A 16,053-nucleotide genomic window follows, 5' to 3' on the forward strand; every position below is an offset into this window, starting at 1 on the left:
CAGGGCCCTGCAGCGTGCCTACTTTAAAGTGCCTGCTGAGTACATGCTATGATCATCATCTTTCGAGTTAGGAAATCCCTTGCTCAGCTTCCCACTGAAGTTTCCTCACTTCAACTCCACTATGTGGTTATCCCTCCTCTGCTTGAATGCTGCCAGTGATAGCCAGATCACTGCCCCACACAGTGGCCCTCTGACCTCTGGACACCTCTGTGGATTAGAAAGCTCTTCCTCATACAGAGCTTCCAACCATGGAGGACTTCCTGGAGGAGGTGGTAGGGTGGGGGTCTCCGGAGCTGTCTAAATTTAAGGCTGGGAAAGTTGGCTGGGCTTAAGAAGCTATGGTGTGGCCCCTGGACACTAATGGTAGACGAGGTCCACCTGAGACTTTGGACATGACATTTTAGCCATTCCCTGCCTTGTATTTCACTGCTAAGACAGCTCAGACGGAGGCCTGACCCGTGTGATTCCTCAGCCCATTAGCAGGTAGAGCCAGGGTGAGAGGCCAGCCCTTCGTTCAAGGCTGCCACGGCCGACGTTCACCGCTGGCTTTTCCGCCCGACTTGGGCAGCTCAGGGTCGTCCTAGAGCTTCTGGTGCCCATGTGCACGCCAGAGCAGGGGACACGGCAGCAGGCACGGACCCGGGTGCCGGGACTCCTAGATGACCCCACTGGGCGGGCCCCCTCCTCTAGGGACCCCTGTCGTGTCTACACCTCAGCCTCCCAGACCACCCCCTGACCCCCAGTCTCCCTGACCTCCCTCTCAGCAGGTCAGGGTTGGCTTTTGTGAATTCTGCCATCCCTCTGCCCTTGTATCCTTCCTGAGTTTCTGCCCAGGAAATGCTGGACATTCTGGACTCGTGTAACCTTCTAAACAGGGCTTTTCGGTCCTTCTTGTTAACAGTATTTCGACAGTTGAGGACACTGAGGCTCATGGAAGTGGCCCCCCGGGTGGGGACCGGCCCCCTCCAGCCACCCCCGCCCTGCCAGTGTCTGACCTCACGCCACCCACGTTCCTCCCACCCTCCCTTCGCATTGTTCTGAGAATCAGATAAGAGGCTCCTTCACTAAACCCTATTTCGGGGGCTATGAATAGGACACTTAATGGTGGCACTCGGGTCACATCCACCAGGGACAGAATCTGTGTGATGCCAGCATGTCCTCCAGCCCAGGGTTTTCACGGTCAGCACAGGATTCTTCCCTCCCTCCCTGCCTTCCTTCCTTCCCTCCCTCTCACTCTCCCTTCTTTCTTTTTCTTCCTTCCTTCTTTCCCCTCATCCACAAAATCTTGTCCCAAAGTACATAGTTAAGCCTCCTTAATTAGGCTATGGTTGCCTAGAAGACAAACACATGCCTATTTCACGATTCTTCTCAGTCACGGCAGACACGGACAGTGCCCATCAGGAGGCCCGGGGAGGCTGCCCAGCCTGTCAGCATGTCCTTCCTCTGAAGGCAAAGTCAGTGTAGCCCACAGGAAGGCCACGAGGGCACTGCTCACCCGGAGGCCAAGGGGGCAGAGGCATCAGCAAGGACCAGGGGGAGGTCAGGGCCACTGTTTGTTAGGTCTGGGGCAAGTGCCTTCTGTGTCCAAGCCACGTCAGTTTCCCCACTAGTGCTCTGGGGACACCACCACCCATCTTTCCGGCTGAGAGCTGAGATAACTCAAGCAGGAGAGGGTTGGGGAGAAAGCCCCAGAGGACAGATGGTCTTCAAGCTGGAAGATGGGTGGGAGCTGCTGACAGTAGCAGTGAGGGTGGGAGAGCCATTGGACGGGGGACCCTGGGGAGCAACCCACAGATGGAGTCGGGGCACCTCCCCAGTTGTGTGGTTGATGGAAGGAGGAAGAGAGGAAAACAAGGTGCCCGCCTGGGGGGTCCTAACCGTCCTGCCTTCCTCCAGTCTTGAGGAGCGATCAAGGTGTCTCTTCCTGCATGCAGAAGGAGATTTCGCCAGACGAGGCACACAGTGATGCTAGAACGTTCTTGAAATTCATATCTGTCTAAGTGACGATGAAGAGTCACCCTGACCCGCTGTCAATTCCACCACCCACCACATTTATTTAACCGTGGATCGGGTCCTGTTCCAGACCCTTTCCTTGCCATTACTGCTCACAAAATCCCACTGGCGGGCTTCCCTGGTGGCGCAGTGGTTGAGAATCTGCCTGCTAATGCAGGGGACACAGGTTCGAGCCCTGGTCTGGGAGGATCCCACATGCTGCGGAGCAGCTAGGCCCGTGAGCCACAACTACTGAGCCTGCGCGTCTGGAGCCTGTGCTCCGCAACAAGAGAGGCCGTGATAGTGAGAGGCCTGCGCACCGCGATGAAGAGTGGCCCCACTTGCCACAACTAGAGAAAGCCCTTGCACAGAAACGAAGACCCAACACAGCAAAAATAAATAAATTAATTAAAAGCAAAAGTACCAATGCCACCGTGGATGTGAGGATTAAATTAGTCAATGCTTTAAAAAAAAAAAAAAAATCCCACTGGCCCAGGTTCAGAGGAGGAACCAAGATTCTGAAAACCTCATTAACTGGTACAGAGTGTTGCAGCTAGTGAACAGGGCAAGCTTGCAGAGAGTGCCTGTCTGCGGGGTGACATTTGATCAGATGGCCGTGGGAGACAGTCCTGTCCCAGAACAAAAAAAACAGCAAAAGGTAGGGGAGCGTTTGTCCCCACAGACCTGGACCTGGGGTCTCTGGCCCTCCAGCAGCAAGAAAGGCAAAATACGTGTGTGGACGGCTACCTCCTTCACACCCAGGGAGCTGTGCTTACGGTCTGCATCACTGATGGAATCACGTAACGTACAACAGGGTGTGCAGAGATGCGTGTGGTGGAAATGTGCATCTGTGTGCGATGGCTGTTGTGTGTGTGTGTTTCTGTAGGGGGTGGCATGTGACCGCTGTCCAATGCTTGCAGAGACCTTGATCAGGTTGAGGGTGTGATTACGGAACTGGGGAGAGGGCATTTCCTCTCTTGCAGTGGGGTTTTCCCCGGGCAACGGACTTACGCACAGAGGCGTTAACGTGAACATGTTTGTAGCCCCAGCACCCAGCAGAGCGTATGCAGAATGTGTGGTGGGTAAATGCTAGTGTCATTTGTGCGTCAACAAATATCTCTGAGATCTCTTATGTGCCAGGCACTGTTCTAGGCAGACAAAGACCCAGGGAGTTCACATCCTAGCAAACAGCGGGGAAGGGAAGGGATTGGCCGTGAGCAGGAAAAAATAGCAGGATGGGGGGGCCAGCAGGGGGAGATCACAGTGTAGGTGTGGTGGTCCAGGAAGCTCACTCTGAGGAGATGTTTATGGAACCACGTCCCACTGCTGATAGGAGAGAACAGACGGTGAGGGTGGGGAGAGCAGGGGCTGCCGATCACAGCACAGGCAGAGGACTCATTTACTCTCCTCCAGGGGCTGTGGCCTGCCCCCTGCAGAGCCAGGCCTGTCTTCTCCAGTGCGTCCTTTCCGGCCTGAAGAGTCACATGCGTGGGCTCTCTCCCTCAGAACTCAAGCATTTCCTCCCCCCAAATAAATGTTATCAGCTGGACCACAGACAGACCGCAGGCCAAGGCATTCTGCGTAGATAAGAGCACAGCTTGGCAGTCTTTAGATATGAAAATGGACAGCAGTGGAAAGCCTGGTGGAATTTCTGTTGCTGATAACCTTTAAGAAAAGAGCACTAGTTACAGGAGGGTTGTTTTCCTGAAAGAGAGGAGCCATCTTTGAATATCTGAGAGGCTGTCCGGTGAAAAAGGATTAACCCGTTCTGGGCGATTCTGAGGAGGGAATCCAAGTGGAATGTGTGAAATTAACAGATTTCAGTTCGCGGAATCCAAGTGGAATGAGTGAAATTAACAGATTTCAGTTCACCCAGTGTTTTCCTTCTCATCCCCTCATTCATTCATTCATTCACTCAGCAAACACACCTAGGTGCCCGGCACTGTGCCGACACTGGAGGTGTGACAGAATAAGGTAAGGGCTATGTCTTCAAGATGTTAATAATTTAATGGGAGAAACAGACGGATTAACAAATCAGTGGTACGTCGAGATGCAGTTCCGAGTTCTGTGATGCCTGAAGCTAATACAATTTGGGAGTTCTCTTTAAGAAGAAGAATACAAGTTTAGGAATTTAAAATGCAAGCCCTAGATTAATGGGGAGCCACGGAGGGCCCCTGGTGCTTACCCTTCCTTGGCCTGGCCCAGGCCTCCTCTGGGAGAGGTGAGAGGGCGCGAGGGTTTGTTTCCTGCGAGGCTGGATGAACGCTTGGCAGAAAGGCTGGCAGTGGGAATTCTGGAGTTCTGGTGGTAAGGCAGCCTCACCTTCTGGGTCCCCCGAACCCTTGTTCTTGGGCTAAAGACACTTTTTCTCTTAGCGCTGCTGCGATTTTCAAAGGTGTTTTCCTTAAAGTTCTGCAGGCTGACCTTGTGATCCCACTTCCGGGACAGTGTTCTGTGGAATCGCCTGGCCTTCAGGAGCGTAAGTGCTGGTGGAGTGGCTGTGAGCACTTTACACAGGGCTCACCGGGGCTCATACACTCTCCTGACAGCCCCCAATATTGACACCTTTAACCCTACAGCCACTCTGCATGCCAGCTGCTGACATTCTCCCTGTTTTACTGATGATGGAACCAAGGCACAGAGTGGTCAGGTACCTCACTCACAGATGCACAGCTAATAAGTGGAGGAGCCAGGCTTTCAAGCTACCTAGCCTGCCTCCAGGGCTCCGTGCCCTTGATGCATTGCCTCTCCAGGGTCCTCGCTGTTTAACTCTTTTCTAGCAACATTCTGGAAACATCCGGAGGGGCCAGCATGGGAGAGTGGCTATAGTACACCTGTAGAATGGGCTGATAAGTGTTTGATCCGTACAAAGAGTTCTTACCAGCATGCTGAAATGCTTTGATTAGGTGTGAAGGTGGGATACATAAGAAATAACACTGTCAACAGTGTTAGCAGTGCTTGAACGCCCTCTCAGCCTTTGTACCCTCGCCTGGACGGCGGTTATAATGGCTCATTTCGTTCATGCATCCATTCAATAGGTTTTAACTGAGACCCTGTCATGCTCCTGGTACTGGGAATATGGTGGTGACAAACTCAAGCATGGCTTCTGCTCTCCTGTTGATTACTTTTGGTCCAGCTTCTGATTGCACAGTCTGTCTGTGCTTTCTCCCTCTTTGTTGCCCTACACGTACCTTCTCGAGGCCCTGATTGGCCCCCGGCCCCAGATCCAGCCCCGTCCAACACCTGTTGCCTCATTTGTGAAATGAACCAGGGACCCACAGACCCCCTGGACTTCAGAGTGGCTCTTCACAGCTGTCAGCAGGCATCCCTCACATCATTACCATCTTCTAGAAAAGGTCAGGCTCCTGACAGCTGCAGGGAGTGCCCTCCTCCCTGGACGTTCAAAGATCCAGCCCCGGTGGACAGCCGGGCTGGAAGGGAGGAAGCCAGGGCCCTGGAGTCCAAAGAAGAAGCTTCGGGACAGCTCTGCGATGGCCAGCTCTGCGTCCTTAACCTGCTGAACTTTGTTCTCTTGATAAATGGGGCCAGTCCCACCCACCAGGGGAGATGGACCCCACGGGGACATGCAAGCTGTAGCAAGTTCAAGGCCCTGGAGTGGGATCCCCCTGGCAGGCACCGGCGTCTGTCCCTCTCCAGCTCTCGGGCAGGCATTTTGCTACTCTGTGGCTCAGATTCCTGGTCTGTAAGAAAGGAGACAATCACAGTACCCCACCTACGAGGGGCTGTGAGAATTAAATGAGACGATGATTCTAAGAGCTGGGCACGGTGCCTGGCCCATAGCCAATGCTGGATAAGTTACAGCCGTGTTATTATTATTATTACATTAGAGCTGAGCCGCACTGGTGGGACGTGGGTGAGCTGTGAGGGTAGGAGGGAAAGGTGTCCAGCTACAGCAAAGACATCTCTTCCGTGAAAGGATGGACATCCCAGGGGTAGCTGCTGCGAACAGGCCTGGAGGCCTTGACGACACTAGGGTCACAGGAAGAGGGCATCCACCCAATGCATGGAAGTTTACTGCGTCCTTTTAGGAGCCAAACCCATAGACTGAGTCATCCTCAAAAGATTAATTTCTGTTCTAATCAGGCCCAACTGATAAGCATTTGGGCATTTACAATAGCCTTTGTTCCTGAAGGGTATCCAGTTGTGCCCTTCCAGCCTGCAGTGACCATTTCCCTTATGGCCTCGGGACCTAGTCCAAATTCCATAGCAGGACAGACAAGGCCACCACCACCGGAGACCCCGCCCACGTCCCTGGCCTTCTCACTGCTTTCTGGTTCTCGTGGTTCTTACGATTGCAAGATGCACCTCGGCAAAGACCATCAGGGAACTTCGAAAGAAACCCAAGGTTTGTTGGCCCGGGCCACGCAGGGAGGTGGAGGTGTGCACAGACCTGGGCTTCTGCCTTTACTGGGGCTAAGGTCGGGGGCCTGGTGTTTTGCAGGGTCACTCTTTACTGGCAGATTTAAAACAGAAGAGCGAGAATTAAAGCGTGGGAAGGGAGAAGCAAGGCCACTCAAAAGGTCAGTTATCTAGGCTACCCAGGGCTTTCTAGAAAGAGGAACTTCACGGGTAGGGCCACCTGGCCATTTATTTAGTTGTGTAGCTGTGGCAGTATGTTTATTCGAGATGGGTGCCTTTCAAATATTAGATGCCTCGGCAACTAAAAGCTTAATGTCAGGCACTTACATTACAATCAAAAAAGCTAACTGCCAGGCGTTTACACTACAGATGCATAGGTGTGGCTGTAGATACGGACTTAGATACAGACGCATCCTATGTTCTCATCACCCTAAGTAACGTTCGCGCTTAATGAAGTAACTTTCCTGTCTCCAGGACTTGGACTATACGGTCTGCATCTGCTCTGCTCCTCCACTAAGAACACCCTTCTTTTACTTTCCTGCTTCAATCTTCTCTCCTTCAAAACTCAATTCCAGCATTGTCTCTTCCAGGAGTCCTTCCCCGCTCTGCCCTCTACGTGCCCCAAAACACCGTGTGTGTGTGTGTGTGTGTGTGTGTGTCTGTGTGTGTGTGTGTGTGTGTGTGTGTGGAGTGTGTGGCTGGCTTTCATCCCACTGACCCCACTGCTTGTGGTGCATGGCCTGTGTGCGTGTCTGTTTTCCCTGTTGGCCGGGGAGCTCCATGGGGAACAGGAATGTGTGATTCATCCTTCGTGGGGACTTACTGAGAAGCCACCTGGGCCGGGTGCATCTCTGCATCTTGAGGGCCAAGAATGGGCATTTGAAAGCGGGCATGGTTTGTCCACTTGTCTCAGCCACAGAGAGCCAGCCCCGGCTGTTGGTTTGGTCAACATGATGTCCAGCGAGCTGACCTCTCTGCTGAGCTGGACACAGGCCTGCGCCTCCTTGGGGATCATTTCTCTCTCGTTGGGCCCCCCTCGGGCCTCACTCAGCCTGCCACACTTCCTCTGCCTCCAGCTTTTGGAGAACTGGAGATGGGGGGGGTCCCATGTCTGGAGGCTCATGGCTCTTTAACGTTGGGACTGGCCAGCATCTCTGTGTTGCTCACAGCTCGGCCTGCCTGCTTGCAGAACACCTGCTATTTATAGATCTGCCTGCCTCCGCCTAAGTTAAGCAAGCATGTCCTGCCAGGATAGCCCACTGCCCTTTTGGACCTGGACCAGGAGAAAGAGGAGGAAGGACATGGGAGGGACCCAAAGCCAGCCAGTCTGAAATCCATTTGGCCAGCATGTCCTGTACACTGTGCAGGGAAGAGACACGTCACCATGTGGCTCAATGGCCTTCATGTAAACACTTTGTCACAGGGGCTAAAAATATCCTCATTGCTGGGGGATTGGCCATCAGAAAAAGAGAAGGACGGACGGCAAGGCCTTTGGGGGCAGGGGAGATGGATTTCTTCCTTCTAGTCATTGCATGTATGGAATTGGCTCCCTGTACCAACCACAGGGAGCCACAGCATGTGGACAGTCGCTTAAGTGGGATCTCCTTGAGGGCAGGGGCCATCTCCTTCCCCACTGAGTCTCTGGTACCCCAGCCCAGGAGGTGGCACTCAGCGAGTGTTTCTGGAGTTGTCCTGAACAACTGTCATACTGTGTGGCTGTGTAGTGACCCAAGAAGTAGCAGTACCACATGACTTACCTGCTTCTGTGACTGCATATTTCTGTGTGATGTGTGTCAGCGTAGATCATCATCATCATCATCATTATTGTAAACAACGCTGCACTGAACATCTTCCTGCTTTTAGCATTTTCCTTCATTTGGACTATGTCCTTGGGATGAATTCCCAGGAAAGAGGTCCGTGCCACCTATTACCTATTGTGACTTTGTCATGGAACAAAGAGGGGAAGTCAGATGGGGGACAGGAACTGGAAGAGACTTTCTGCTGAGACTGGGAGAAAAACCAGTGCAAAGGCCAGAGGCAGCAGCAGTGGGATCTTGTGAGGGCAAGCGCATGTGCTCTCAGCTGGGTCCAGTGTCCACCCACCTCCCCAATACACACACACACAGACACTCACATGCACTCACACACATAGGGAGAGGCATGTTGGCTGTCACAGCACCTGTGGAGTCTTCTGGCGTTAGGTAGATAGCAGTCAGGGATGCTATACATCTTGCAACATGGCCAGTCCTTCCCTGGGCAGCAAGAATAGTCTTCTCCAAATTGCCAAGATGCCCTCTTCAAAAACCCCAAGGGAGGACTTCCCTGGCGGTCCAGTGGTTAGGGCTCTGCGCTTCCACTGCAGGGGGCGCAGGTTCAATCCCTGATTGGGGAACTAGGATCATGCCTGCACGGCACAGCCAAAAACAAACAAACAAAAAAAAACCCCCAAAAACCCAAGGGAGATTTGGTATCGAGTAGCGTAGCAGCAGTTCTTAAACTTTTTTATTTTCAAGGTCTCTTTACACTCTTAAACATTACTGATGGTCCCAAATAGCTTTTGTGTCTTATACCTTTTAACGTGTATTGTGTTATTAAAATTGAGAAATTCTTTACATACTTATTACTTTAAAAATAACGACAGGGACTTCCCTGCTGGTGCGGTGGTTAATAATCTGCCTGCCAGTGCAGGGGACACGAGTTCGAGCCCTGGTCCGGGAAGATCCCACATGCCACGGAGCAACTAAGCCCATGCACCACAACTACTGAGCCCGCGTGCCACAACTACTGAAGTCCGCGTGCCTAGAGCCTGTGCTCTGCAACAAGAGAATCCACCGCAATGAGAAACCCGGACTGCAATGGAGAGTAGCCCCTGCTCGCCGCAACTAGAGAAAGCCTGCACACAGCAACAAAGACCCAATGCAGCCCCCCCCAAAAAAAAACACAACAGAGAGGGTCGATGAAAAAGGTTCAAATTATCCAGAAGTTGTAATAAATCTAAATACATATAAAAAAACAACAAAAAAAAGATAATAAGTCCATCACATGGTAACATAAGTGTGATGAAAACCAGCTACTTTCCCAAACAAAAAAGAAAATTAGTGAGAAAAGTAGTGTTGTCTTACAGATCTCCTCCATGTCTGTCTTAAAGGAAGTCAGTTGGGTCCTCAGTCGGCTGTTGCCTCGGCCTGCGGTGAAATCCCACGCCACTTGCCTCTGGGAAACCCCTGAGACTGAAAAAGCAAATGATGTCTTATTATCACTATGAAAATCGATTTGATATCATGGACTCCCTGGAAGGGCTTATTGACCCCCTGGGGTCCCTGGAACATAATTTACAATGCACAAGTACAAGAATATGGCTTTGCAAGCAGGCTGCTGTGGGAGGAGGGGAGGTCATGTCTCAGGCAGAGCCGTATCCCTATCCTAGGAATAGAGTCACGTGTATTCACCCACATCCTGCTAAATAAGCTTGGCGGTTCTCATACAGTGAGTTAATGCAAAATTCCACAAACAGTGTGAATATTCATTTATTGGACAGTGGTACCAACATCATTTTAAGATGTCAGTATTGTCCAGTACTGTTACCAAGGCAACAGCTCTAAGCCTTCTAATTTCTCAGTATTTTGGGGAAAAACCCACAAAAAGAAGGCAGGTAAACTCAATAATTAACTAGTTTCTAAACAAAATGTTTGCCATTCCAGTGTCAGCAATCTTGTGCTCTGTTCCAATTTAATCATTAATCTCTACCACAGTTTTTCACCCTTTTATTGGTTCGGTGCCCTTGAGCAAAAGCCCAAGAGAGTGAGACTGAAAAAGCTAATGATGTCTTATTATCACTATGAAAATGGTTTTGCTGCCATGGACTCCCTGGAAGGGCTTATTGACCCCCTGGGGTCCCTGGTACATAATTTACAAAGCACAAGTACAAGGTTAAAAGTATGGCTTTGCAAGCAGGCTGCTGTGGGGTGAGGAGAGGCCACATCTCAGGCTCATCTGCATCCAGTTGGGTGACCTTAGGCAAGATACGTAGCTTTTCTGTGCTTCACTTCCATCCCCTATAAAATGGGATAATAGTACCTATTTCTCAGGGTTATTATGAGAATTAAATGAGCTGATAGGCATGACGCTCTTAGAGAACAGTGCCTGGTACTTACTAAATGCTATGTATCCATCCATACATATGCACATACATGCTATATGTGTACGCATATGTGTATACATATGTTCTATACGTACGCTATATGCATGTATATGTATACACGTCATACTATATATATACTATATATGCGCATATGTATACATATCATACTCTGTACATATACTATATATATACTGAAGCCAATAAGAAACAATTTTAAGTCACTACAGCAGAAGTTACCCATTTCACTTCATTGCTAAGAATCTGAATCTTAAACAGAGCCACATCTTTTTTTTTTTTTTTTTTGCGGTACGCGGGCCGCTCACTGTTGTGGCCTCTCCCCTCGCGGAGCACAGGCTCCGGACGTGCAGGCTCAGCGGCCACGGCTCACGGGCCCAGCCGCTCCGCGGCATGTGGGATCTTCCCGGACCAGGGCACGAACCCGCGTCCCCTGCATCGGCAGGCGGACTCTCAACCACTGCGCCACCAGGGAAGCCCGAGCCACATCTTAAGGCGGCATTTCTGTCCCCTCACGCCGGTGGGCTCACTGAGGGACAGTCACATGGTGCCTCGTAGAGCATGACCATCACGGCGGGACCCCAACGAGAGCTCAGCTGTGGGGTGCAGGGGCCGCGTGTCTGTCCCAGCTCGTGCTCCCTGGAGCCCCGATGAAGGGCTTGGTGACAGCTCCCAACTGCCCTCCTCATTTTCCCTCCCTTTGCTGGTGAAGTGACTGTCTTCGTTTAGCCCCTGATTGAGGACATCTTGCCGCTGGGGCAGGAATCAAAGCAGGAGCCCCCCGTGCCTGGCCCCAGGGATTCCCCGGAAACCCCAGGCTGCTCCTGACGGCTCACGGGATGCTCTGTCGGTGGCGTGGTGGCTCACACTGGGAGTGTTTTCCTGAAATGCTTTTTGTCTGGAAGCTCTCAGTGTGAGCTTTACAGAGGCATATGCATTCCCTTAGGCTTTGAAAATACACATCGGTTCAAAAAGAAAAAAACGATAAAAGGTCGGTGTGGATTATCCAGCCGCAGCTTTTGAGCGTGTGAAGAAGGAATTGGCAGGGCGGGGGGACGGGGGTCTCTTAATAAAGCGCTGGGTCCTTCTCTTGCGCCCGCTTTATTCATTGATTCTACTAACAAATATCGATTGGATGCCCCCTTGTTTCAGGCAGGGTGCAGAAAGCTGAGGCTGCCTCAGTCAACTGACTGAAATGTACATCTCGGTGGGGATGACTTCTGATAAATGACCAAGTGAGCAGGTGGATTCAGGGATCTGTAGGAAGATGGGAAGTGCTGTGAGAGAGAGCGAGAAGCTAGGACAGGACTTGGGAATGCTGCCGGTGGAGGTGATGGGCTGGCCACACTGAGAGCAGAAAGGTGAGCAGAGACCTAGAGGCAGTGAGGACCTGATCCAGGTGGGCAGCTGGGGGGACAGCCGTGGCCAAGCCCCAGACTGGGAGGAGTGCGCCTGGCGAATCCGACCGGCCCTGCAGAGTGAGTGAGGTGCCGGTGGGTGGTCAGGGGGGAAAGGGGAGGGCCGATTGTAGGGGCCGCCTTGACCTTTGGGTGATACTTGTCTCCAAGGGTGACCCTGTGTGTCCTGATGGACTTCAGTGATTTCCTGTGGCTAATTCCCTATGCTCCTCCAATTATTCAGCCTCCCCCCTCCTCTGGGAAACCAGCCCCGAACCCCTGCCTGGGCCTGGAGCCCCTCCTCCGGGCTCCCGTGACAGCCCACGTTGGCCCCTAGCCTCGCGTCCTCAACCTCAGACGGAAATTAATCCGCCTGCCAGATTAAGACCCATTAGCTGGGTCTTTCAATATTCTACCTGCCAGGTGGGCTGCAGCTGGGCCTGGGTTTTATGACCTCTAACCCTTGTTCAGGAGTACCACCCCCAGCCTGTAAGAGACCCTAGGGCCTTTCTCAAATTCCAGCTCTCCTGTAGGACCCTTTTCATCTTGTCCCCAAACGGACTGACCTCTGTCCTTCATCAGAACCTGCTCAGATTCTCTCGTGCCCCTCCCAGGCACTCAGCACATTCTGCGTGCCATTTGCCGGTCACATTCCCCCACTAGATGCTAAATTCCACAAGGCAAGGAATGGCATGTGTGTCATCTTTGCTGTGGCTGGAGAGAGCTGGGGATGAGTACCCACCGCTACAAGGTTTGCCCCCGGAGCCTTCAACGCCTGGCTGTGCGGTGCTTCTGCGCACCCTCACCCTGCATGCGCCCATCTACTCGCTCAGTACCTACAGTGACCATGTGTCCTTGCAAGGCTATCCCTCTGCCAGGAGTGTGCTTGCCCTATTTCTCCACCCAGCAGGTCACCTGCCGGCCATTACTACCTCAATGAAAGGGCCACCTCCTCAGGAAACTGTCCCTGTTGACCCCTCCCCTTTAGCGCCGGCCCTTCCCCATCTTGGTGGCTGTTTTCATCTCCCCACAATGGACGAAGAGGCTCTGATGTGCCAGAAGGATTCACGTGGCCCTGCCGTCGGAGCCCTTGCGGTCTAGAACGGGGTAGTGAACTCTTTCTGTAAACGGCCGGAGATAGTAAATATTTGCGTGTTTGTGGGCCAGATCGTCTGTGTTGTGTCTGCTCTGATCTCCCATGGCAGCGCAAAAGCAGCCACAGGCAATACATAAATGCACAGGCGTCGCTGTGTCCCAAGAAAACTGCATTTGCCCGAACAGGCGGCCGGCCAGGTTGGGCCCACGGGTGGTCATTCGCTGAATCCTGGTCTTAGCCTTGGCGGTAGAGGAAAACAGCTTGACTAGCACATGTATGCATTGTTTGCTAATGCCTTGCGTGCCCCTCGCTGGACAGGGGCTCTCCCTGAGCAGAGAGTGTCTGCACTCAGCACCGCACCCTCAGGGACTGGCACGTGCCTGACACAGGGCTGGCCGCTGGCACGTGGGACCAGTCAGTGAGTGACGGAATGACGTTCCTGCAGGTCCTGAGCCTAGCAATCTGGGCTGGACCCTGCCTCTTCCCTGCCAGCACCAATGCTGAGGAGGGGCTGGGCGTGGGCTCTGGGGCCCCTGGGCAGGAAAGCAAATCCCCTCCTCCAGGTGCACCGTTTCTGCACTGACTTTAATGCGGTGAGGATGGGTGCTATCTGCTCGAGGTGGCCCTGGGAGGATTCCGCTCAGCCCTCCAGACTCCCGACATCCTAGGAATGCTTCCTTCCTGGCCGTAGCCCACAGACTTCTAAACCACCCGGCCTTAACCACAGAGCTGAGAGCGGGCTGGGGGTACTTGGAACCTCCTGTCTGCTGTTAGTCCCTGAAAAGGAGGCATTGAGGTGTGAGACCCATCTGGAGGCAAGCTGTCCCCTTCCTGCACGGGGATGGTCCCGGGCTCTGCGTGGCCTTGGCTTGAGTCCCGACATGCACTTAGGCAGCGCCTTGTATGCTCCAAGTACGATTCACTCACGTTATTTAATTGTCATAACTGCCTATGCTGGGGATGTTATGATCCTGATGTGTCACAGGGGTTACACCACATGGGGGCGAAGCTGGGACTTGAACCCAGCAATCTGCCACAGAACCTTAGCTCATAACCTCCATGCCAAGCTGACAGGCAGTAGGAAGGACAGAGAGCTTGAGGGAGCCAGAGTGGATCAGACCCACCCACCACCCCAACGCCCTTGCTCCAGCTGGGACACCGTTGCACAGAGAGCTGAAGTAGTCTGCCCCCAAGATCACACAGCATTGGTAGTGGAGGCAAGATTTGAAGCAGGGTTTCGGTGTCCAGTCCAATGTGTTTTATCCACAAGCCCAAACCCCTCCTTTGGCCTGGGACCTGCAGAAAAAACAGAGGCGAGCTCTCTCCTCCCACCCAGAGTAATCTAGCCTCTCACCTTGCCCTTTGTCAAAAAGCAGCCCCTTCTCCAGGAGGTGGCAATACAGATGCACACCTTCGTTAACATGGATGGGTTTCTGGGCCTGGAATCAGCCAGATCTGGGCTCAAGAATCAGTACTCTGATGGGCTGGGGCAAATCTCTGACCCTCTGGTTTCTCATCTGGCAACTGGGGCTACAGGCCCCACTTGGCTGAGTTGTTCTGAGAACCAAGTACACTGATGTATCTGAGTGTCCAGCCATCACAGAGCCCACAGCCTTCAGCAAGCATGGCCTCCGGTCCCCCCTTCCTCATTCACTCCCTGCAGTTCCCCCACCCCCTCTGCACCAGGGAACTGCGGGCACCCCTCCCACTGCGCTCAGCTGCAGAACTTCGTGCCATGATTCCTCTTGGACGCTCTGACCTCATCTTGGGCAGTATTGCAAATCAGGAAACCACGCTGGGCTATTTCTACCCCAGGGGCCGGGGCAGCTCACTTTTTTATTTTTGCCCCGTAATTGCAAGGTTTTACAGTGGTTTCTGTGTTGCCCGAAAGTCCCAGTATTCGCTCTGTTTCTCTCTGACACGTAATTGTATCTCAGGAACCCACAGCAATTAGGCCCCTGGCCCCTCGGTGGATGTCTTTTTTCTGTGGAGACAGATGTCTGGATGAAAAGAAAGATATTAGCTGGTTGAAGCAAACGGTGATTAGACAACCCTTTACTGAAGCCTCTGCCTGGATTTGCTGGCTCTGAATGTTTGGGGAGCCTTGAAGTCTTCATCAGCTCTTTCTAGCTTCCTTCCTCTTGATCTAGAACAATCTGTAGGAACCCAGACCCTGGATACTGGCTGGGGAATGAGTGATGGAAGAGGAAACGGCAGAAGGTGAGGGTCTCTGACGCCCAGGGCTGGGGAGTTGTCAGGTCTGCAAAGGTGGGAGAATCTTCAGCTTAGGAGCTTGTCAAAATGTAGGCTGCCTAGGGTCCAGGCCTGCCTTCCAGTGCAAGGCTACCTTTGGGAGAACTGCGAAACGGTGATGTCAGCTGGAGGTGGCAGTGTTGCCTGGTGGTTAAAGCGCTGTCCTGGGAACATTGCCTGGGTTTGTGTCCTGGTTCTACCACTTACAGGCTGGGTGACCTTGGACAAGTTCTTAACCTCTCTGCGTTTCAGATTTTCATTTGAAAATTTAGGGTGACAATAACTTGCTCAACCTTCCTTAAAAACATATATATATTTTTTACCAGTCATAAATATTACCCTGGAAGAGCACTGACCCCAGTGCAGACCTTAGGGAATTCCTGGGAATCCCATGAGAGTTGACTGTGCATTTGACACAGAGCGGGAAACATGGCTGGTCTCCGTCGATGGCATGACTCTTCTCAGTCTTTACATAAACTCCTGATCCATCCTTGCAGGGCCCCGTTGAGGTAGGTGCTAGTTTTAACATCACAGTCTCTGCTTTACAGAGAAAGGAGAAAAAGGCACAGAGAGGTTAAGAGACTTGCCCAGGGGTGCCCAGCAAAGAGTTGGCAGAGCCAGATTCAGACTCAGGCCACTTGGCCCCAGAGTCTATGTGCTTAACCACTAGGTGTTCCTGCCTCTCAGCGTGGAGGGAGCAACAGCTGCGCACAGGCGTGGTTGTTGCCGTGTGACATGTGCTGTGACAGAGGCGTGCCCAGGGGCAGGGCGGGCCAGTC

At 52.6% G+C, this 16,053-nt stretch overlaps 1 protein-coding gene across 2 annotated transcripts in view; it reads left to right on the forward strand.

Moving 5' to 3' along the window:
• Positions 1–16,053, forward strand: part of ST3GAL1 (ST3 beta-galactoside alpha-2,3-sialyltransferase 1) — an 89,705-nt gene that overhangs the window by 12,089 nt on the left and 61,563 nt on the right. Inside the window, exon 1 of one of the 2 annotated variants that reach the window (XM_079901273.1) lies at positions 6,335–6,358. The exons of the other annotated variant lie outside the window; for it this stretch is intronic. The gene's annotated coding sequence lies outside the window, so the exon portion shown is untranslated. Of the gene's footprint in view, positions 1–6,334; positions 6,359–16,053 lie in introns of those variants that run through there. 2 annotated transcript variants of the gene reach the window in all.

This window comes from Stenella coeruleoalba (genome assembly GCF_951394435.1).
Source record: "Stenella coeruleoalba genome assembly, chromosome: 17".
Taxonomy (NCBI): Eukaryota; Metazoa; Chordata; class Mammalia; order Artiodactyla; family Delphinidae; genus Stenella; species Stenella coeruleoalba.